Source organism: Pipistrellus kuhlii, unplaced genomic scaffold, assembly GCF_014108245.1.
Source record: "Pipistrellus kuhlii isolate mPipKuh1 unplaced genomic scaffold, mPipKuh1.p scaffold_m20_p_1, whole genome shotgun sequence".
Classification (NCBI taxonomy): domain Eukaryota; kingdom Metazoa; phylum Chordata; class Mammalia; order Chiroptera; family Vespertilionidae; genus Pipistrellus; species Pipistrellus kuhlii.
The window spans coordinates 170,324,710-170,346,880 of record NW_023425404.1 but is presented as its reverse complement, the minus strand read 5'-3'; the positions used below and the strand labels follow the sequence as shown (position 1 = coordinate 170,346,880).

At 45.8% G+C, this 22,171-nt stretch overlaps 1 protein-coding gene across 2 annotated transcripts in view; it reads right to left on the bottom strand.

Moving 5' to 3' along the window:
- SCFD2 (sec1 family domain containing 2) overlaps nucleotides 1-22,171 on the bottom strand; it is a 304,493-nt gene that overhangs the window by 84,182 nt on the left and 198,140 nt on the right. The gene's annotated exons all lie outside the window — the stretch shown is intronic.

Genomic DNA, 22,171 nt, shown 5'->3' with positions numbered 1-22,171 from the left:
ATTGGATACAATAATAATACATATACAATAGCACAGCACTTCTATGAGAGCAGGACTTGGCAAATGGTACTGGTTATTATTATTGTTAGGACAATACAAATATCAAATTATATAGATAGTTGTTTCTTTAAAGTTTATATTTTTTTCCTAATTGTTGGATGTTTATTATGATTAGTTGATTTGAAAACTAAAAGGGGAGGCTGGCTGGCATGGCTCAGTGGTTGAGCATCGACCTATGAACTAGGAGGTCACGGTTTTATTCCCTGTAAGGGCACGTGCCCAGGTTGTGGGCTCAATCCCGATTCTGGAGGGTGCAGGAGGCAACTGATGAATGATTCTCTCTCATCATTGATGTTGCTGTCTCTCCCTTTCTCTCTAAAATCAATTTTTAAAAAAAGAAAGAAAAATAAAAGGCAGTATTTTGTTTTAAAACAAACAAGAAAGGAAGGATCAGTGAGTGAGGGATAAAGCATTGTGATATCAATCTCAGGTAAATGTGTGCTTACAGAGTGGACCTAGAAATAGAATCAGGGCATCAACAGCTTGCTGGCTCTGGTCTTGCAGGAGTAAAGCACTTAAAATGGAGCATATTTGGCCTGCTTGGTGTGGCTCAGTGGTTGAACGCTGACCTATAAACCAGGAGGTCATAGTTCGATTCCTGCTCAAGGCACATGTTCAATCCCTAGTAATGGGCGTGGAGAAGGCAGCCAAACAATGATTCTTTCTCATCATTGATGCTCCTATCCCTCTCCCCCCCTGTCCCTTCCTCTCTGAAATCAATAAAAATATATTTTTTTTAATGGGGCATATTTGGTAAGCATCACAGTTACACAAGGCAGGGACAAAAATACCCTCCCCCCAAATGTGTCCCAGCCAATGTGAGCTACACTGTTTTTCTTGGAGAGCAAGGTAAAGTATAAAACATATTTTGGGACGCAAAATGGGGTAAGGGACTCACCCTGCCGCCCCACCTGCCAGTTCCTGGGCAGGAGGCCTGAATGTGAAAGGCATGCCCTGCGCACAGGCTTGCTGGGGTGGAGGCAAGGGCGCCCGTGCGCTCTTCTGTCTCTTCTCGTTTCAGGTATTCTGAGGTTGTCTCTACAAACGAATACACTAAAGATTTTTTTTTTTTTAATTCTGCCTCATGAAGACTTCACACTCACATGCCCTGTGAAGAGGCACCGTAAACGTGTCCTAACAAAGTGAAGAGCTTTCCCACAACTACCACAGGCTTCACTGGTATGGACCACATTTTGCTTCAAAGATGCCTTGGGGACCGAAATCCTGAATTCAGAACTAACATGGCCAGTCCTTCCAGTCAGAAGGTCACTGTAAGAGAAAACCAGAGCAGGATTCTGACATTTGTCCTGGCACCGAACCTCACTGGGGTATGTTCTTAGCAACATGGTCAACCCCAGTTATTTATACTGGTAAGAGAAAAAGACACACTTAGAAAGAAAATTGCTAATCTAAAATCACGTTTCTTTTCCCTTTGGAAAGAAGTGAGAGACAAAGAAACATATTATATAATAATCCACAGGCCACGCCCCCCTTCAGCACACCCACCCAGGCCAACCCGGCAGGTGACATCAGATCCTAAATATCTATTGCAGCCCTTCCTCTCCGCTTCCCCCACTCAAGTTCCCCCTCATCACCTTTATTCACTTATTTTCCAAATATTTTTATTGATTCAGAGAGGAAGGGAGAGGGTGAGAGAGAGAAACAATAATGATGAGAAAGAAACATTGATGGGCTGCATCCTGCACACGCCTACAACCCAGGTGTGTGCCCTTGGCTGGAATCAAACCCAGGACCCTTCAGTCTGCAGGCCCATGCTCTATCCACTGAGCAAAACCAGCTAGGGTCTTACCACCTTTGGATTACTCCCCTCTTGCTCCTCTAGGACAGAGCTGGGGAACGTCAATCAGCGGGCCATATAAGGCCCAAATTTGGTCTGGCCCTGCCAAGGCATTAGGGCTGAGTTAATTAAAAGTTTGACCAAATATATGGCAGGCTAACTTTTCAGTTGACAATTTTCTATGACCTACGAATGATGTTATAAATATCCAAAGGGCCCTGGGCAGAAAAAGGCTCCCTTCCTAGCCCTGCTCTAGGAGATGTTCCACAGCCCAGGTCCAAGGGGCACGTTTATATTGGCTACAGAGTGAATGGTGCCCCCTAGAGTCAGCAAAATGCAGCCCTGACCCAGCCTACCTCCACAGGACCCCTTACACACCTTTTAAAATGCAAATGTGGTTATGTTATTCCATTTCTTAAAAATCGTAAAAGTTAATTATAATGTTGAAGATGAGGATAACATCAGGTACATTCCATGGGCAAGGCGCAGTACATGTTTCAGCTCGTTTAGTTCTCACAACAACCCGATTATTGCCATTTGACGGATGATGAAATGAGGCTCAGAGGGACTGAGTAACTTGCCCAGGGTTGCACAGTGTTCATCTCCTTCTCTCTTGGAGGTAGGACAACCTGGTGTTCCATAACAGGGCCGGAGAGATGGCAGGCCGGGCCTGGCATCTCAGCTCGGAGAATTACACGAGTTACTTCATGTAAAGTGGCACTTAGTGAAGTCTCGATGTTAGTAGTATTTCAGGATACACTTCAAACTTTAAGGAGAGCATGTGGGGCACTCCAGGCCCTTCACCCCCCCCCCCCCCCCGTATCCCCCACTTCTTTCCAGCTTTGTCTCTGGCCACAGGCCAGCAACCCTGGCTGCTCCCCGGAAGGATGCTGCGGGTGCACTTCCTGGCTATCTGCACACCCGACTCCCTTTCCTGGGATGCTGCTTGCTCCTCTGACACGTAATTACTCTTCCACTTCACCTGACCTTCCGAGACCAGCGTTTATCGCACCAGGGCCCACAGCACCTTCCCGGATCTTCCGCCAGATCCCCGACGTGATTTGTTTGCACGTGGGTCTGCCTAATGGACCATGAGCCCTGGGACTTGGTAGGTGCCTGGCATCTAGCAGATCCTCAACCACGTTTGCAGAAGTGGACTGAATTGATGTGGGATTGGATCCATTTAGAAATAAGCATGTTTCAAAAATTCACCTTCGTTTTCGGTGCTACACGGGTTCAGGAACACCACTCAGACCAACGCGGCACTTCAAACTTTAAGGAGAGCGTGTGGGGCACACCAGGCCCTTCACAACACCCCGCTTAGTATCTGCTAAAGGGAATGGAAGAGAGGAAATTTGGCTCAAAATTCTGGTTTGGGTGTCTGACCACCTGAAACTGAAAAGCTGACAATGCTGTGCCACTAACGAGAACAGTATGAAGCTGGAAAATGCACTTAAAAAAAAAAAATATATATATATATATATATATATATATATATATATATATATATATATATATATTATTGACTTTTTTACAGAGAGGAAGGGAGAGGGATAGAGAGATAGAAACACTGATGAGAGAGAAGCATCGATCAGCTGCCTCCTGCACACCCCCTACTGGAGATGTGCCAGCAAACAAGGTTCATGCCCTTGACCGGAATAGAACCCAGGACCCTTCAGTTCCCCGGCTGAGGCTCTATCCACTGAGCCAAACTGGTTAGGGCTGGAAAATGTACTTTTAATAAAGATGGTTAGGACCCCCACATGTAACTGGTACATTTAGATAGAAGCTCGTGAGAGAGCAGTAAATTTACTTTCTAAGGATTAAGCCTCCTACCCTGCTGTAATTTTAGGCTTTAAGGAGTCTCCAATGGTATAAACATCCCTCTATTAACTGAAAACATGGTTGGTTAACATATACATATCAATTTCAAAGCGTTTTTGTGTTCCTGTTCTATACTTGGAAAATATTTTCCAATGGACATGTGACTCATATTATTTCAGGCCCAGTGCTGAGTGGAGGGTTGTTAAAGATACCTCCTAGAGAACATCTGTCTTTTTAAAGGGAACAAGGTCACTGCTGGAAGAGGACTGAGCCCCTTCCTGTACAGAGGAGAAAGTCAAAGCCTAGAAGGTGGAGTGACTTCCCCAAATCACAGAGCCTTCAGGCACAGGCCACGTCATATGGGAAAGTCCTGGGTCAGAAAGGATGCGGAGAGGGTGCAGGGACGGGGTGTGTGTGTGTGTGTGTGTGTGTGTGTGTGTGTGTGTGTGTGTATGTGAAGGCTTAGTGGCTGCTGTAAGGGTTTGGGTTGCATTCCAAGGTCAGCAGGCAGCAGGAGAAAGACCACACAGCTGTTGGGAGAAGAAGGACTGGCTTGGGAGGGATGGGGGGAGTGGGAGGGGAGTCTTGCAAATGCACAGGTGTGAGAAGATGGAGGCCCAGGAGAGGATGTGACAGTGGAGTTGGAAAGAAGGGAATGGGTTTGAGATACCTTTTGAATTGGAATCAAGATAACTTGTGGGAAGTAAGGATGACTCTCGCTTGGGTGGATGGGGTGCTATTTATGAGACAGGAAGAAAAAAAAACTAGGAACCACATGTTCCGTTTTGGACATGTGCTAAAGTGTGGCTTGGAATAAAAGCAGCCCTAGGTGTGCGCTGCGCTGTGGCGGGCACAGAGCAGTGTGGTGCTGGTTGGTGATGGTGTTGTTTTGTATCTGCCGTTCTTACTAGCACCCCAGTGAGGTCACCAAGGCCAGGGGGCAACAGATCAGATTACGGTGTAGTTTGTACAAGGCTAGTTCGACTACACTGAGAGTGACAAACACACTGGCTGGTTGATGTGACTGTCTCGAATGCTCAGTCCAAACTGGCATCCACAGAGACGCCAGGGATCTGGGTGACTCTCCTGGGTGGCTGGTCGGAGGCCTGCTTTGGGCTATGGCTCTCAATGATGACGAAGCTTACTGAATTTTTCCACTACTCCAAAGTGAACAGCTTTAACTTACAATAAACAACCAGCTTACCAGTACAAACACTGGCATTCCTGTGTGACAGCTTTTGTTTGGATATTATTAATGAATTTTCTATAAATGGATACACGTACAACATAGTTTAAATGTGTCCTTCACTGTCAGGAGCAACCGAATGCGGGAGAACATGCCTGCTTCTGCTTTCCAGCCCCTCGACTTCGCCAGCGGGTGCTCCGACACTCCTCTGCTGCTCTCTGCTGTCCAAACGGTCCCAAGGCCGGCTAGGCTTGCTCACAGCAACCACTGGGAGAGCAGTAGCACCTTTACAAGCTCTCTACTTCACCCCAATTTATTTTAGGGAGATTTACATGACAGGAAGATTAGAAATAACGATCCATGTGGAACAACAATTTTTAAAAAAAATCCATTTTCACAGATTCCCATGGGGCTGTGTTTATGGTCAGGATTCCCTATTCTCTCCAAGAGAAGGCATTTTTATTGAGTCCCAGTGTAAATCGCCTGATCCCCAAGTCATTACAAAGGCTTCTGACAATGTTGTGGTCCAACCTACGCAAGGTATTGTTTCAATGCCTTTCACATAAGACCTGGATCCTTGCCAGTCAAGAGTCTACCAAAGTTCACAAGTAAAGGAACAAAGGGTGGGATAATGCTGTCTAGACACAGATCCTAGAAAACCCCGCTCAAATGTTAAATATATGCATTTGTCATTTTTAATACCTATAAAACTGGATCTAAAGGTAGATACAACTAAAACCACAACACAACAGAGATTTGTAATAAATACTATTTATGACTCTTCTTTTGCATTAAATGCACTAAAGGGGGGAAAAAGCTATCTTTTAAAGCAACCAAAATAATTTAAAAACCATAGTTGTATCTATGTGTCTGTGCGTGTGCAAATATGTTCAAAGGAGACATAATTGCATTAGCTTCATGGAGACTTATCCCAAATGCCAAGATCTAATTTAAACTGCTTGAGCAACCTACGTTTTCTAGACAGTTGTTTGTTTGTTTTTTAATCCATAGAACAGAGTGGCCTGTAAAAGGTCTGCTCTCAGTTCCAGAGACTGAGGACTCAGTTTCCAATGTCCTTTCAGCGTGTTGAATCTAATGTACAGAACCCATCTAGGTCAGGAAAACCATGACCTCTGCTGGGAAAAATCAGGAGGTACAGGAGTCAAACATTCCCCCCCAGCCCATCACCACCCTTTATTTTATTTTTCCCCCCCGTGGTTTGGCTCCATTACCTGGAAGATGGAAAAAGAAACATTCACATATGCTTCGGGAGTAAATCTTGTATCTGAGCCAATAAACGGGCCCTCAATGAGACATAGCTTCATCTGAGCTCATCGACTCTGTTTCCTAAGAGAAAGCCTCACTCCAAATACTGTCTCCACGCCGCCTTTCCTGGAGTGGCTCCCGTGCGTGGAAGGCTGGGGTGTCCTGACATCCCCAACTGCAGGTCTCAGGCCTGCTCACTGTAGGGGAACAGGTTGTAATTATGACCCCCGTTGATGAATTACGCCAAAGGCACTTTTGTAAAATCCAAACTTTGTGAGGGGCAGAGGTTGGCCTGGATATATTCATATTGAAACAAAAGGAGGAACACGTAATTCTAAAAATCACTGACGCAACAAGTTGGGGATTTGGAGGGGTGGCTTGTGCTGCTCCATAAAATGATGACGGGACACTGTCACAAAGACACACTGTCAAAGTGGCCCAGCAAGCCCTGCTACCAGGATCCCGCTGCTTTTGATTCTTTATCAGGGAAACAAAAGGCCCACAAGGTTACTGACTCTGGAAACCGATGCTTTCCAGCGGGACCAGGGTACCAGACTCTGAAACGAGCTTAGAAAGGTTTCAGTTGCTCTGAAACTGGGGTCTTTGTGGGGCACATCTGAGCTAAGAAAGACCACTCTGTGATAAAATGGATGATGGAAAACTGCTTATAAACTATGAATCCCAAACAGATCTAAGCAGTTCTTGTTGAATCATCAATGACAAACCCTTAGGTCAGCAGAGGCCCAAAACTGTCCATCATCCTCATAGGGAGAGAGGGGCACCGAGCCACAACCAAAGTCTAACCCCAGCTCCACGTACTGAGCTTGAGTCCCCTGTCCTCATGGGCTGCCTTGGACTCTCCAGACTTGCTTCCGTGGAATGCAGCCGGATCCTGTGCCCTTCCCAACCACGCAGAAGACGGGGAAAATGATTCTGCCCACTTGCCTACACCTTTTATTAGGCTGAAATGTGAATGAACTATCAAAACCTCCTGAAACCTATTAAGCTGAATTCTGTCGCCAGTAACACATTTTACAGCTAAAAAAAAAAAAAAAAAAAAAAAAGCAGCTAGGAGGAATTTTCAGCAGGATGCGGGTATTTAAAAACACACTTCACTCATTTAATTGGGAGCCACACAGCTAAGCCTCAGATAATTGAAGTTTTACAACTTCTCTTGAGATTTTTAAAGGCATTGATCACAAAATGCTTATTTAATATTGTTTGACTGTGTGACTGCTCCCGTAGGTTCCAGAAAGCTGGAGAAAATAGTCAGCACGTGTTTGTGAAGACACACACACACACAGTGTTCTTCAGAGTGGTTTTAGGGCCTCTCCACTGCAGCAAAGTCCTTTCAGCTATTTCCAATAAATATTTCTTTCATTTGGCACGGTGCTTAGCTCCATATTTTATTAATTAGCCTTACGTTTCATCCTAAATACTAAAATAGAAGCCATTCAAGTTACCAGGGATGCCAAACGTATCTCTAATGAAATGCTAATATCATTTCTCTGACTCTGGGGACTTGCTGTTGTTTAATTTTTGGGTGTTCTGCAGCGGTGTCTATGCCTCATAGCAGGATCCTACAGAACGATGGCAGTTTTATTCTATTAGGAAATCACACCCACAAAGGGGTCTGGAAATTTTCCGTTAGAAGATTTCAAAATGCCAGACGCAAATATTTTCATATTTAAAAAAAACTACCGTAATTCAGGAACACAAATATTCCATGTTTATGGTTTTAGAAGACCCACATCTTTTTCTGGAATTCTGGGTCAGAGAGAACAGGTTAGTGTCGAGTTAGGTTTTTTAAAAAATGTCTCAAAATATGTAACAGATGACACTCTGCAATTCCAGCTATGTTCACCCATTCTAAAACAAAGCCCTAAACACACTGGGGAATTTCCGATCTGATCAGGAAAACACCAGAGAGATGAGTGAGAGTGAGAGAGAGAGAGAGAGAGAGAGAGAAGGGGGCTGGGATTTTTATAAATGCAGAGTGGGCCGAAGTGGTACAAATCTTCTCAGTATTCTGGTTTTGCTCTCGTCTCTGCCTGACATCAAGCTGTCTTGTTTTAGCTGCTGCCCTTGGATTTGGAAGGTACCTGAGGCTGGAGGCCAAACCCAGTCTCCTCCCTCCATGCCTGACTCTCTCTGCATCCTGGAGTAGATACTGCTGTTCTCTAGTCATCTCCCTTCCTTGTGCAATTTAGAGGGAGAAATTATAAAGTTTTTGTAAAGCTGTCAATTATATGTAAAGTTTTTAAACTTCCTGTTTCAAGGGAAAACTCAATGGTTAGAGTAAAATTCTACAACCTTTGAGTTCAAGCATGATTCTGAGTGTGTGTTATGAGTTAATAAATATTCTCTCAGCAACTACTGTGTGCTGGGCACTGCGGGGATGGCAAAGGTAAGAAAGTCACTCGCCCTCATCTTAGGAAGCTCAGGACCTAGTCCTGGGGTTATAAAAACACCTAACTTAAATGGTAAAATTTCTAAAACACAGAGGCAGAATCCAGCATTAGTGATGACAGGTAAAAGCCTCCTAATCTATAAAATCAGAATTTCACAAGGCTCAACCTAATTTGTGAAAATGTACAGCTTGATACACACTTGTTTTGAAACAGTTGCAAACCCACAATAGCTTGAAAGGGTTTTGAAAGGAAGGATTATGTACTCATCCCCTTTCCACGCATGATGATTTTTCTAAAATATTATACAAAGACTCATTTTCAAATAGCCATCCTTTCTTCACAAGCCTTCCTCTTCAAGCCAACGTTTTCCTCGATCTTGCTTTCCTTTGTCTTGAACTCTCCAGAGCACAGGTTTCTATAGTTTCTCTTTAAATATGGCTCACCGGAGGCTAAGATGTCACACCTGAAGAGGGGGACCTCTCACAGCCAGGGATGGGCAGTCTGCCATGACCATCAGTCTCTTGTAAACCAGAATCACCGCTAAGTTCTTCTCCAAACTAACTTAATGAACAATCTGGAGTAACAGTGAGCAACACCATGAGGTCCCTTTATGATTTGGTCTCCTGAGCCATGCCTGTCCGTCATGCTAGTGACATATTAGAGAATGCCTATATGTCCCAGGGCTCTAGGAAAGGTTTACATTTAGGCACTTAAGTCCGGGAGGGAATGAATATTTACAAAATAAATAAAAAATATATCAGGCTTTAACCTAGGTAACACGTGTTTTTATAGAGTCACGTGCCCCTCAACAAGTGGGATATGTTCTGAGAAATGCGTCGTTAGGCCATTTCACAACCAATGTGTGAATGTCATAGAGTGCCCAGATCTCAGTGGCACAACCTACTACACACCTAGGCTATCACATATATAGCCTATAGCTCCCAGCCTGCAAACCTGTATGCATGAAACAACCTGAGATGAATTCAAGCACAAGAGACATGACACAATCAAGAGACGTGGTAAACCTGAGATGTATGAGACTGTTGCTTTACAGCAAACTTTTTTAATAGGCAGAAAGAGTACACTCTAAGATAATGATAAAAGTACAACCTAGTAAGCATATAAACCAGAACATGGTTATTTATTATGGTTATCAGTACAATGTATTGTACATAACTGTATCTGCGATAGGCATATTTATACCAGCCTCACCACAAACACCTGAGCAGTACATTGCATTATAATATGATGATGGCTATGACATCACGAAGAGATAGGAATTTTTCAGCTTCATGGAAACCTTAAGGGACCACTATCATATATCGTCCATTGTTGACCTAAACCTTGTTATGCAGAGCAGGACTATAGTTTGGTTTTACTCATTTCATTACTTTAATCTTAGAGTACAGATTAAGATGTCTTCTGTAAGATGCTAAACCCCCATTTCAATAGCATTTCACAAAGTTTGTGGCTGAATTTGGTCCATTTATGTACTTATTTCCACTTAGTTACCGACCAGAGGCAATAAGAGAACACATCTTACTTTGCTGAAAATAAATTGACTCCAGAATGCTTTTCCATGTGATTATTTTCCTTTTCTTCCTTGACTTAATCTTGCAGCCTCACATTATTTCTAATACAATGGTACTTTTTCTTGATTACAAAGATGATTATTACTATTTTCTGATGTATGAAGATAATAATAATTATAATTGATGACCAACTACTTGTCCCCATGGTTTATATGTCTTATCTAACAGTTGCAATAATCATGGGGAAATGGAACTCAGAAAGGCCAAGTTAGGCCCTCCAGTTCCTAAAGTTAACTCGTCAAGGAGTCCAGATTTTCACTGAGAACCCAATTCCCAGATCCATCTGTTTCTTAAGGATCAACAGAGTGGGCAATCAAAGAATGGAACGGGAAACGTGGGTGGTGTTTCTAGTTCTGCAGATGACATGGATTATTTGGCTAGACCTTTAATCTCATTTGGTGAAATAAAAACCATGCTACACCATCTATTTATCTTAAAGGGATATCACAAGACAGATATGCTACTATTGATTAAGCACACTTAGGAGAAGTGATGTGAATAGTCTAGTTAAGAGTCTCACTTCGGTTTTGTCTTTATCCATACTCTAATTTCCTTTATAGCATTACACATCATATCATAGCATAGTATATTACTTCAGCATTTGAAATACATAATTTTGGAAATCAGCGTATAGTAAAATACTCTGTGAGTTTACCCAGTGTGTCCGTTTCAAATGTAATGCAAAAAGAGACTGCAGAGGAGCTCAACAATCTCTATCGGGAACTTTTGCTCCTTTGTTTCCATGAAGCAGACACAATCTACCGTGTGTTTTCCACTTCTGCGGTGGATTATATTCATCCCAAGTTTCTTTCTCTATTTCTTTTATTCCATTTTCTTCCAGTTTGCCTGATGCATTGTGTTTGTCCAAGCTCCCGCCTTTCTGTGGGTTGACTAATGACGTCTCTTTCTCCGTATCCTCCTCTCCCTTATCCTCCTGACGTCCCTTCCGCCCACTCTGCCTGCCTGTTTCCCGTCCAGCTGCTCATGCCCCTTATGTTTTCCCTCTCTGGCTGTCCTCCTCCGTCCTCACTGTCAGCACTCTGGCACCCTATCCCCACCCTCCCTCCCTCCCTCTCATCCTCCTGCCTCCTTCCACCTTCCCTCGTTATTGCTGCATTTATAAATAGCCCCAAGCAATCTATCATTGATGCATCGCACATTCGGTAGCTAGCTGCAGCAGGAAAATTTACCACGCTCATTTATTATCCTCTTGGGAGGAGTGCTGAGCAGGGGTCAGAACTGCAAGAGACTTGTTTCCCGATTCGGCGGCTCCTGAAGGAGGAGTTGGCGAGAGTTAATAAGAAAGCTGTCTTCTCGTGTCTAAGGTTGACTGCAAATATGTTTCTAAAGACACAAAGCTGTGGCGAGAATATATCAGGCGCTGAATGACAGCAATCCCTGCATGCCCAGGGCGTGCCACGCCTTGTTTTAGCGTTGTACTTGGTAACAATTTAGCGCGGTGCCTTTACAACACACACACGGGCCCTGTGGTAACTTTTTAAAGCAGATTATGTGTCTAATTCAGGGGTCTTCCTACAGTCCGGCAGTTTGTGTGCAGCCGAGAGGGCAGAGCTGGGGCTGCCTGTCAAACTGTGGGAAGAAGCCAGCGCCAGCCCATTGTTCACACGAAGAAAATGAGACACAGGAGAGTTAAGTAACTTGCCTGAGTGGAAGAACCAAGTAAATGACAAGTTTAAAACGGGGCATTTTATACATTTTGACAAACATACGCTCTTTTACCCTGTGTATACTGTTCCCTCACTAAACCGCAAGCAGGTTGAGGACAAGCACACGTCTACCTTGTTCAGTTTTGTGGCTACCGGTTTTTTTTTAAATGAATGAACAAATAAAGGGTTAAAGTCATGGAGCACAGAAAGGGTTGGTTTTCCCACCAAAAGAGACACACAGTGACACAGTGATCCTGAAGAAGGTGCACTCGTGGCTTCCATCTTCACTTCCATCAGAGCAGGGCGGAGTGGGGAGAGGAGGGGGGCCTGAATTTGGAGGCTGAGCTGCAGGAAAACAATACAAGGCAGATGGCATCAGCACAGCCTGCTGATGGGAGACAGCCCGGGGGCTGAGCAGACCTGGCCTGCAGGAAGCTTGTGTACAGGAAGGCGGGGAGTCCAGTGTGCTTGGGGAAAGGTAAGTTTAACAGCAGTGCAGCCATGTATTAAATATGCATGTGTCGGGCTCTGTGTATTAAATACTAACGTATCGGGCCCTGTGTATTGTAAGTGTGACCTCACTCGGTCCTCGCCAAAACCTCTGGGATTAGGACTAATCCTCCTCCCATTTCAAGATTTAAAAAAACGAAGCTAAGTAAGTGGTCATGGTTTTAAGGACAGTAAAAGGCAGACTCTGGATTCATTCCCAGGACTGCTGATTTCAAAGTTCCCATTCTTGACATTCTATTGTCAAGATAGCCTGGGAGGCGAGATTTGGCTTCAAGCAGGGGACCCTCTGGGGAGGAACTCCTACCAGCAAGAGGACTGGGGAGAAAGGCGGCTGCTGAGCGTGGGGGTCAGGAAGGTCACACAGGAATGGACTCAGCCTTGGGGAACGAGACCACCACCCAGAGACTGGGGGGCGGGGAGAGGACTTGGTCTCTGGCACAGATAAGAACCTGGTTCTTGGTGTCCAGATTCTTCTGGTCTACGTGTCAGAACGGCGCCAGCTGCAGGCGACTTGGCGTGGCTGCACCCACTGCCACGGGACGGAGCCCCGCTCACGCCTCTGGTTCTGGAACCCGGGGTGGAGGTAGGATGTGGGAAGGGGAACTGAATCCTGTGCAGGCAGGTGGCTTGCTTATATCACACTGTGGAGCTCAGACGGCTCCGTCTGCCGTATCTGCCGCGATGCGATCTCGGATACGCGTGGAATGAGGAGGGGCAGCAACAAAAATGTGCTTTCCCCGAGCGGCCTTCTGAAGCATGTGTGTGTCTTCCTTCCGTTCCTCTTCAGGGGGACCCTTTATTCATGGGCTGCAGCTAAACCAGCACAGGGCGCTCAGTGGCTCGCTGAGATGCCCGCCTAAAAGCAGATCCATGTTTTGGCCTCGAATGTGCTTACAGGCTCCGTGTAATTTTTTACATGTGCTGTTTCTGTCCTCAAAACGACTGCTTCAGGGAAACCGAAGGAACAGGTGCGGTGGCCAGGGGCTGGCACACGGCTGTCTGGTGGAAACCAAGGCCAACTGCGTGGCCGGGAGAGCCAGCGCGATGGCTGACTCCCACCCGGGTCCCAGCTGCGATGATGAAAGCGGCAGTAAGGGTCACCTGAACTTTAAAAAAATCCATCGTGGTAACTTGCCTTTTAATGGCTTTGTGTTTGACGGCAAAGACCCTCCGAAGAAGAGCTGGACGCAGAAGGGCAGAGGGAGATGACCGGGGTTTCCAAAGCGATGGCTGGCGGCCGAGCTGCCTCCCGCTGGCAGTGCCGAGTGAGGGGAATGCGGGCACAAGTGCCTGGCCCCCCACCGGCCTCCCTGGCCTGGCCCGTGGGTTTGGAGTAAGCAGCACCGGAGGCCAATCCAGGTCACAGGGACACCTGCAGGCATGGCTCCCCGGAGTGGTTGGGCGAGGGATGACACCCCGAGGGCTGTGGATCACAGCAGGGTGTGCTGAGGGAGCCCAGGTATTCTGGACACATTCTGGATGGACTCTGACACAGTTAGAGGCTCCCATGGTTTTCCTTCACGTTGCCTTCTTACTGTCCTGCCTGGGAAGCCCTAACATTCCACCTTTCCCCCTCTTCCCTCTTTCCACCTTCTCCCCCCGTCCCCCACAACCCCCCCTCCCCCCCCAGCCGCTGCCTCTGACCACCCTGTAAGGACTAGAGGGGAAGAGGAAAGAACAGGCAGAACTGATTCCGTTCCTGGCTCGGCCAGAACTGACCTTGGGCGAGTTACTAAACTCTGTTCCAGCATCTTTATCTGTCCCAGGTGGAGGGAAGACAGCCAGAACCAGTGTCCAGTGAGGCTCAGAGACCTCACAGGGACCATTCTCACAGGGACCTCTGGAGAGAGGAGCAAGCTGAGGCATCTGACAGCCACACGCTGCCTGCAGTCTTGGGGAGGGGGAGGGGGGACCTGCACTCCCTCCCCAGAACTCTCCCCCTTCCTCCTCCCATTCTACACGTGCAGCACCCCACTGTCGCCCAGTGAGTCCTGCCCACCCGTGAGAGTCCACAGAGCGATGAGGACACGTTTCTGCCATCACTGTGGACACTGACGAGCTCACGTACAAACAACAGGGAGAAGGAAAGGATCCGCATCACATCCTGGAGCGTGTTGTCACCCTCACCGTTACCAACAACAGAACGTTATAAAACACTCCTGTGGCAGTGATACCACAACATGATCCTGGAAAAGAGGCTTATGTACCTCTAAGTAACGTCTAGTGTAAGAAGAAAAGCAAACCGTCCCATCGAGTAACCATTGTGTTTACCTGTGTCTCCCCTTCTGGACTTAGTTTCTTAACAGCAAGAACTGAGTCATTCGTTTGCGCAGAACTTAGCATGATGCCTGGTTCCAGTAAAACAGACTGAGAAAGAAAGGTCACAGATAGGCCAAACCTTTGATCTCCTGGCAAAGCTCTTCCAACAAAACTTGGTTGAAAGCTGCTAAGTCCTGCCTGCTTTGAGCAGCTAACACCTCTCTATTTCCAACGAAAGGGCAAAGAGAGGGCCAGCGAGAAAGTGGGGAGTGAGGGGCGGCAAAGACTGGAAGCCTGAAGTGGGGAGGGTGCGTGTCACTGATCACCTGCACTGTTCCCTGTGCTTTCACTGCTGTGTGGCCTCACACAGGCTGACTGAGGCTCCAGAATCCAGGGAGGCGGGAGAGTGGGTGTCTATTATACTACGGGGCCCTGTTGGTGGCAGATAGGAAGACTGTTGATGGCAGTAAAGAGACAGACGAGCTTGGGTGGCACTCTGGTCCCTGAGCGTACACATGACACAGATGACGGAAGTCCTGGTGCTGCCCTTTGAGTCACTTTCCTCCCCGATCTCTGGTTAAAAGAGAGTAAATCCCAAGCAAAGAGTCACTTTGGATCTCAAGAGTGCTTGTTCATGCATTTACATGTCTGATACGGGTGGGGACCAGGTTTATTATTTCAGGTTTAGATGCTAAAAGAGACAGAGGTACGCACAAGGTCATGCCAATGTCCTAAACGCTCTAGGCTTTGGGACCCACTGTCTCCAGCGCCCGAGCGGAAAGATCCTGGGGATCCGCCGTGCGGACGGCCGACAGCAGAGCAGTGATAAAAGCCCCCCAGCTGGCCTGGCTCCCCCGAACGTCGCTGGAGCCTTCACCCTGTTTCCTGTGCGGCCCATATTGGAAGCACATTGGAGTTATTTTCCCTTTTCAAAACGTTGTTTTATGTTTCAGCTTTCAAGATGTCCTAGTTTCTGCATCCCAGCATCTTCACATACCAACCCAATGTGTTTCGTGTTCGTTGGGAGAGGCCTTCCCTCCTCCCCCTCTCTCCCTTCCTCTCCAGAGGCATAAAAGGGACACTGCTGGCTTAGGGGACAAGCAGCTCTGGGGTGTTTGGAGTTTGGGGGTGAGAGGAGGGAGAACAAAATGAAATTCTGAGTTGGCCCATCTCATCTCGGAGCACCAGAGCCCTATGAATTATTTACGATCCTCCCGACCCCCACAGCAGTGCAGATCGGGGTCCTTGCCAGGAACAAATTAAGATGTCTGCACATGTTATCTCTCCCGGTCAAGCAAACCTCCGTGTGTGAGGAAGGGAAAAGGTCGGCAGCCATGGATACAGGATCAGCCCAGGAGGCTCCAAAGCTCTATCGGGAAAGCTACTCACTGGAAACACAATCAGATCTCTCTTCAGAAACCATAACAAGTACTTGGTTGTATCCGTGCATCTAAAAACCTCAGAATAGCAGTGTCATCAGGCCGCACGTCAGATGCCTGAGTTTCGGCCGCTTTGGGGCAGGCATCACTGCAGGCCGGCTATAACGTAGGTGTGGCTCAGGGGACCATGACCTTTGTCCCCTTACCAACGCCCCTCTCCACGCTGCAGTGCTGGAGACACTGAGCACTGGATCCCTCAGAGCCCACTCCGGCCGGAACTCCCCCCCCCCCCGCCCCCGCCCCCAGGTCCAGGCCTCTGCATCACACGTTACTGTTGGCTCCACGTGGAGTTGAAAGAGGGGATCCAGGCTCCCTGTCTTCCCCTAAGGGCCCTCTGGAGTTGGATCAAGGAGGAAGAGAGCTTTGGGAAAACACAGGTGACTGGGACTTTCCGTGGCAGGAGTACAGGTGAGAAGCCTTTGGTTCTCTGCCCTTCCCAGGAGCAGGTGAGCGAGACAGGCCTCTGGCCTACTTGGGGTTCACCTGGCATGGAACCGGGGTAAGGAGTTCTGGGTGGATGACACGGCCAGCGCCAGTGTAGCCTTCAGAGAAAGGCTCTCAGAGATTACTTGCTCATATTTCCCACCCTTCCTCCCATCCACAGAAAGGAGACAGATGCCCGATTGTTGTTGACATGGGGTTATAGAGGCACAGTGTGCTGTGCATTTATCTTTGATTCTGCAATAAATGAACATAGAGTGATATTTCAAAATGCTATTTGAAATGTTTTGAGTAATACTACTACTATTAATAATAATAATAATACCCTGTTTCCCCGAAAATAAGACAGTGTCTTATATTAATTTTTTCTCCCAAAGTTGCGCTAGGTCTTATTTTCAGGGGATGCCTTATCTTTCCATGTGCTAGGTCTTATTTTCGGAGGATGTCTTTCCCCGTAAATAAGACATCCCCTGAAAATAAGACCTACTTACAGGTTTCCTTCTGAGTAAAATATAAGGCATCCCCCAAAAATAAGGCTCCCCTAGGCTAAACATAAGAGATTTGGTCCACTGATTCTGAAAGAAATGGAGTCACAAGAAATTCACCAGGAAATTCAGGAATTGGATTGTTATGATGATGTTCCGGAAGATGATGACATGATTGTCATTGAATAAATGAGTAAATTCTTAATACTGTAGGATTCACAGTTTGTCTGGTTTGTGTTGACAACTACCATACTACCGTACTGTATACAGGTAATAAATTTCCTTTATTTTCATTTTAACAATAAATGTGTATCGTGTTCTTCTTCATGAAAAAATAAGACATCCCCTGAAAATAAGACCTAGCGCATCTTTGGGAGCAAAAATTAATATAAGACACTGCCTTATTTTCAGGGAAACAAGGTAATAACGTGGGATGCTACTAAAAATTGTTTAGCCTAAACACATTCTGGGCATTATAACTCATTCCAACAGTCCCTAAATCATAATGCTGGAGCAAAAGGTGTCAGGAAAATACAGCCTCACCTGGGGCAAAAATTACCTATCCTCTTCTGCAAATTCAACCACATGCATACTTTTTACAACTACCTCTGAAATTTAATTTGCGGGCAGCTTGAATTAGCAATGAAGAGATAATAACGGAATCAATTTTTAAGAAACTGAATGATTATTAGTTTCAAGAACATAAGATGACCCTTCAAAGTTGACAAGAGTATTGGCAAATACTCTTGGGAACCTGGGAACCTGCTTTAATGAACTGACAAGGACTGCACATAATTAGCATCTCAATCACTTGTGCCCTGAGACCTGTTCACACTGTTTGTTTTGATTCCCTTATTTCACAGAACAAAGGAAAATCCAGCCCATTACTAGCATGAATTACCACAATTCCAAAATTAATAGGGTATAAATTAATCCATTTGTATTCCATTTAATAATACTCACCGGGTTGCAGGCTAATTCTATTCCTCTGCCCAGAGGCAGAGCATTAATGAACTGGCTCAATGGGGGGTGCGGGGGGAGGCAGGGGGGAAGGCAGGGGGGGAGGAGGATGGGGGGGGGTGCAGAGAGTGACAACAATATAAAAGAATTGTGGGAGGCCGTTACTTTTCTTTGTTTTGGTTTCTACCTTGATGCGATGTTTGTAAAAACAAATAGAACTAAGACTTCCATTCTGTACTTAACACAGCTGACTTCTGTGTTAAACAAATATAGACATTGCCTGACAGTCACAAAGCGTTTTATTTTCAGGTCTTGGCACTGGGGGAGCATCATGCTACAATGTGGAAGAGGCTGTTTCCCTGTCAGGCTTTACCATGCACTGTAACCTGTGCCCTGGTCCTATTCAAAGGGAGGGGGGAAGCCTTAGGTAACCCTCAAATGGCTTGTGGAAGCTCTTCGGGATCTGTCCCTTGCTTACCCGAGTGGCTTTACCTCCCAATATGCTCTGATTTGCATCCAAGCTGTGGCCACTTCCCAGTGTTCTTTCCTCAGAGAGCCTTTGCATATGCTATCGCCATCACCCAGAACAATTCTTTATCTCTCCTCTTCCTCTGGCTAACTCCTACTTAACCATAGAGTTCAGTTTAGAAGTTATTTCTCCCAGGAAACCTTCCATGGGCCTTAAATCTTAGTAAGATTTGAACAGAGCTGAACTCATTGGAAAGATCTTAACTGAAGTTTATACCAACTGCTCCCACATACACTGTCCCCCTCCCCCCCTCTCATCTTCTTAAACGCCAGGGCTTGGCATCCTGCTTAGCCCATAGCAGGAATTCAATACACATTAATTGTATAAATGAATTTAATGACCAATGTCATTAAGGTTCTAAGAATAACAGAAAAAGGAAAAATGGAAACAACTTTATTATCTACTAGGGCCCAGTGCACAAATTCGTGCACCTTGAAAGGAACTATAGGCGGTGAGCCTATGGTGGGCACAGGGTTGTCTCTCAGCCCATCCTCCATGCCCCTGCCTGGCCCCTCCCACCACAGCCTCCCTTCCCCCCAACCCCCTATGTGCCAGCAGCCCCACTCCTGCTACCACTGCTCCCACATGCTGACAGTGCCAGCCTGCTTGTACCCGCTGATGGCGCAGAGCAATTGAGGCCGACACCAGCAAATGGGGCCAGTGCTGTCAGTGGATATGAGTGGCAACTGCTGCCCAGATCGCCCCTCTGGAGCAGGGAGAGGTGGAGAAGCCCTGAGGGGTGGTCAGAGCCAGCAGCCACCTCTCATACCCACTGACGGTCCTAAGTAAACAGGGCCAGCACCAGGCACCGGCAGCAGGTGCAAGTGGCAGGCAGGATCTCAGCACAAGGGAGCAAAGGATTTTCAGTAACCACCAGAGGCTCACCCTGATGACAGTGACCCCACTCACCCGCTCCACCATCCCACCGCGGCTGACATATTCCACATGCATCCCCTAGTGACTGGTTGTTTGGTTGTTCAGTTGTTCCACCATTCAGTCTATTTGAATATTAGGGATTTATATATACAGATGCCTGTGAACTGACGCTAGCTGTTAAACTGTATTTTAGCCCCAAGACTGAAGTTGCCCAATAACCAACATGTGTCAATTAAAAATAACATAAAAGGGTCTTCAGGTGATTTATACTAATTTTCACACATACTGAACAAATACAATTGCAAAGGTTCATGTATTTAGTAACTATAATATAGTATCACAGACACCTGTACTATGAGAGATTACATGTAGTAGAATACTCACACTCCCTGCCTACTCAGTTGAGAGATGAGGAAACTGAAGCCTCAAAAACCAGTCCAAGATCAGACCACTTGTTGATGGCAGACCTGAGGCTAGAATCAAGCCCATCTAGCATTGGCCTAGAAGGATCTAGAATTCTCCTAGCACTGCAGTATTTAATGAAGAACAATGCATTATGTGTTATGGTAAATGCTATGGTATTGGCTGCTTTCTTTGTAAAAACAAAACAAAACAAAAAAAAACACTGGAATTTTTCATACTCCCTAAATATAATCTTGTAATAGAGTAATCAAAACTAACTGCCATTGTGTAACACAGTGCATCTGCCTTCTGAAGGACTGCCCCTTGCTTACCCGAGTGGCTGTATCTCCCAATATGCTCTGATTTGCATCCACGCTATGGCCCTAAGTTTGCAGAAGCTTGGCTTAGAGTTCATGATCTTTTGGGGGAGAGGGAGCACAAGGGAGCTGTGGAGAACCACTGACTCCCCCTCAAAGGGCTGGTCTGCAGGGATTGGCTTTGTGTGTAAATTGTTGCCCTTTCTACCAGGACAGTCAAAAGAGGACTCTGAGGAACTGGGAAGAACCCTAATTACCCTGATGAGTTTACACTAAAAGCATCCCAATTTCCTGTCTTCTACTGAATTGTTTTTTCCATTATTTTATTCCTCTTTCTCTGTTTATTTGGCTTAACTAGGCAGTTTGCTTGATTTGCAATGGAGAAACAGATGAAAATTGACTTTTATTTACTTGTAAAGAGGTTTCCACTATGCTGCACTGAAAACTTGCTTATCTTTATTATAGTAATTGAAACAAACTGTCTCTTCAGATGAAGGGTAAATTAGTTATATTTTTAGTTATTTAACATTTTAATAGAAAAATAGGTGTGTAGGACAATACATAAAGGTGAAGTAATTAAAACTTGAACACCCCAAACTGACTTTAAATTCAGAGGCGTTCGTGTGTTTAGGAAAAGGTCTATTCACATAAGGAAGAGAGCTCACAATCGCTGAGCTCCAGGCCTGGTGCTAGATGCTTTATATACAATGTCTCAATCTTAAATTTCAGAGAAATGCATGACTATGTCATTTTACAGATGAGAAAACTCAAGTTCTAAGAGTTTTGTAATTGGCCCAAGTTCATGTAAATAGTAGGCTACAAAGCTAACATTTGAAGGAGCCTGACCTTGAAGCCAAAGTTCTTTCTTGCCAGTGAGTGGTCTTGCAGTCAATGGGCCCAGGGAATAATATGACGGCTTTCCAGAGGGAAGGGCAGGAGGAAGGCCAGAGGGATGTGGCACAACAAAGGAGGGAGGCACCAAGAGAGGCCGTTTGTGAGAAATCCAGGGCTAAGGAGAAATGAGAGGGGAACATGAGGGTAGTAATCATGAAGAATTATTTCTCTCCCCCTTTCTCTCCACAAAGGATTTACATATTGCATGGCTGGATTTCTAAATCAAGCAGGGAGCCAAAGGTGAGGCTGTGTCAGAGAAGGCAGATTCGCCTGCAGGACTCAGAGGCCTGGGGAAGATGCAACAACCAGAGGAGATGCGACTACTTGACTGACAGAGCACTGGATGGTGGTACTCTCCTCCTGCTGCCAGCAGCAACCACCACTATGGCAACTACCATAGGCCTTTGATTCAATCCAACTTGCATATCTTGAGCAACCCCCATGACCTTGCTATAGTTCTTGACAATGGGTCTAAGAATATATGCAAAGGGAAGTCCCTGCCTTCCAGATTTAAAGACCTGTAAACAAATATATAAACAACAGGTCCCTACTCTATCTTAAGCTTTACAAGGGCAGAGAAACCTTGTCTCTCTCCCGCCCTCCCTCCTCTCTCCACCCCTCATTCTCTTCTCTCTTTTACACCAAGTGCCAGGCATTGTTCTTAGTGCTGGGAGTACAGCGACAATCCCAAGAGAAAGGTCTCTGTCCTTATGAAGCATATGTTCTAGAGCTATGCCATTCCATACAGTAGTCCCCAGCCACAAGACACTATTGAATGTAAATTTAAATTAATAAAATTACACAACTGGCTCCTCAGTTGCACCAGCCACATTTCAGGTGCTCATATCCACAAATATGGACACAGTAGACACAAGATTTTCCATCCCCACGATGGAATGGAAAATCCTGTCACACAGCACTGCTCTGCAAGCTCATTTATGGTTAGATTGTTGGAGTCTGCTTGTGTCTGGCACATAGTAGGCGCTATTCAATAATCATTAAAAGTTACAGTAATGTAATAAGTACAACAATGATGGTATGTCCTGGTACAGAAATAGTACAGAGGAGGCAATGTTTGATGTAGCAGGATGGAGGTCAAGGACCATCACCCAGAAGCGAGAGGAATCAGAGGTAGGATTTGAAATGTATTAAAAGTTTCCATATGCATTTAGTCAACAAAGGCAGATTACTATTCTAAGGGGAGAGTTGGAAGAGGATTCTTTCAAAGTTAAATGAGAGCTTTAACTGCAGCACT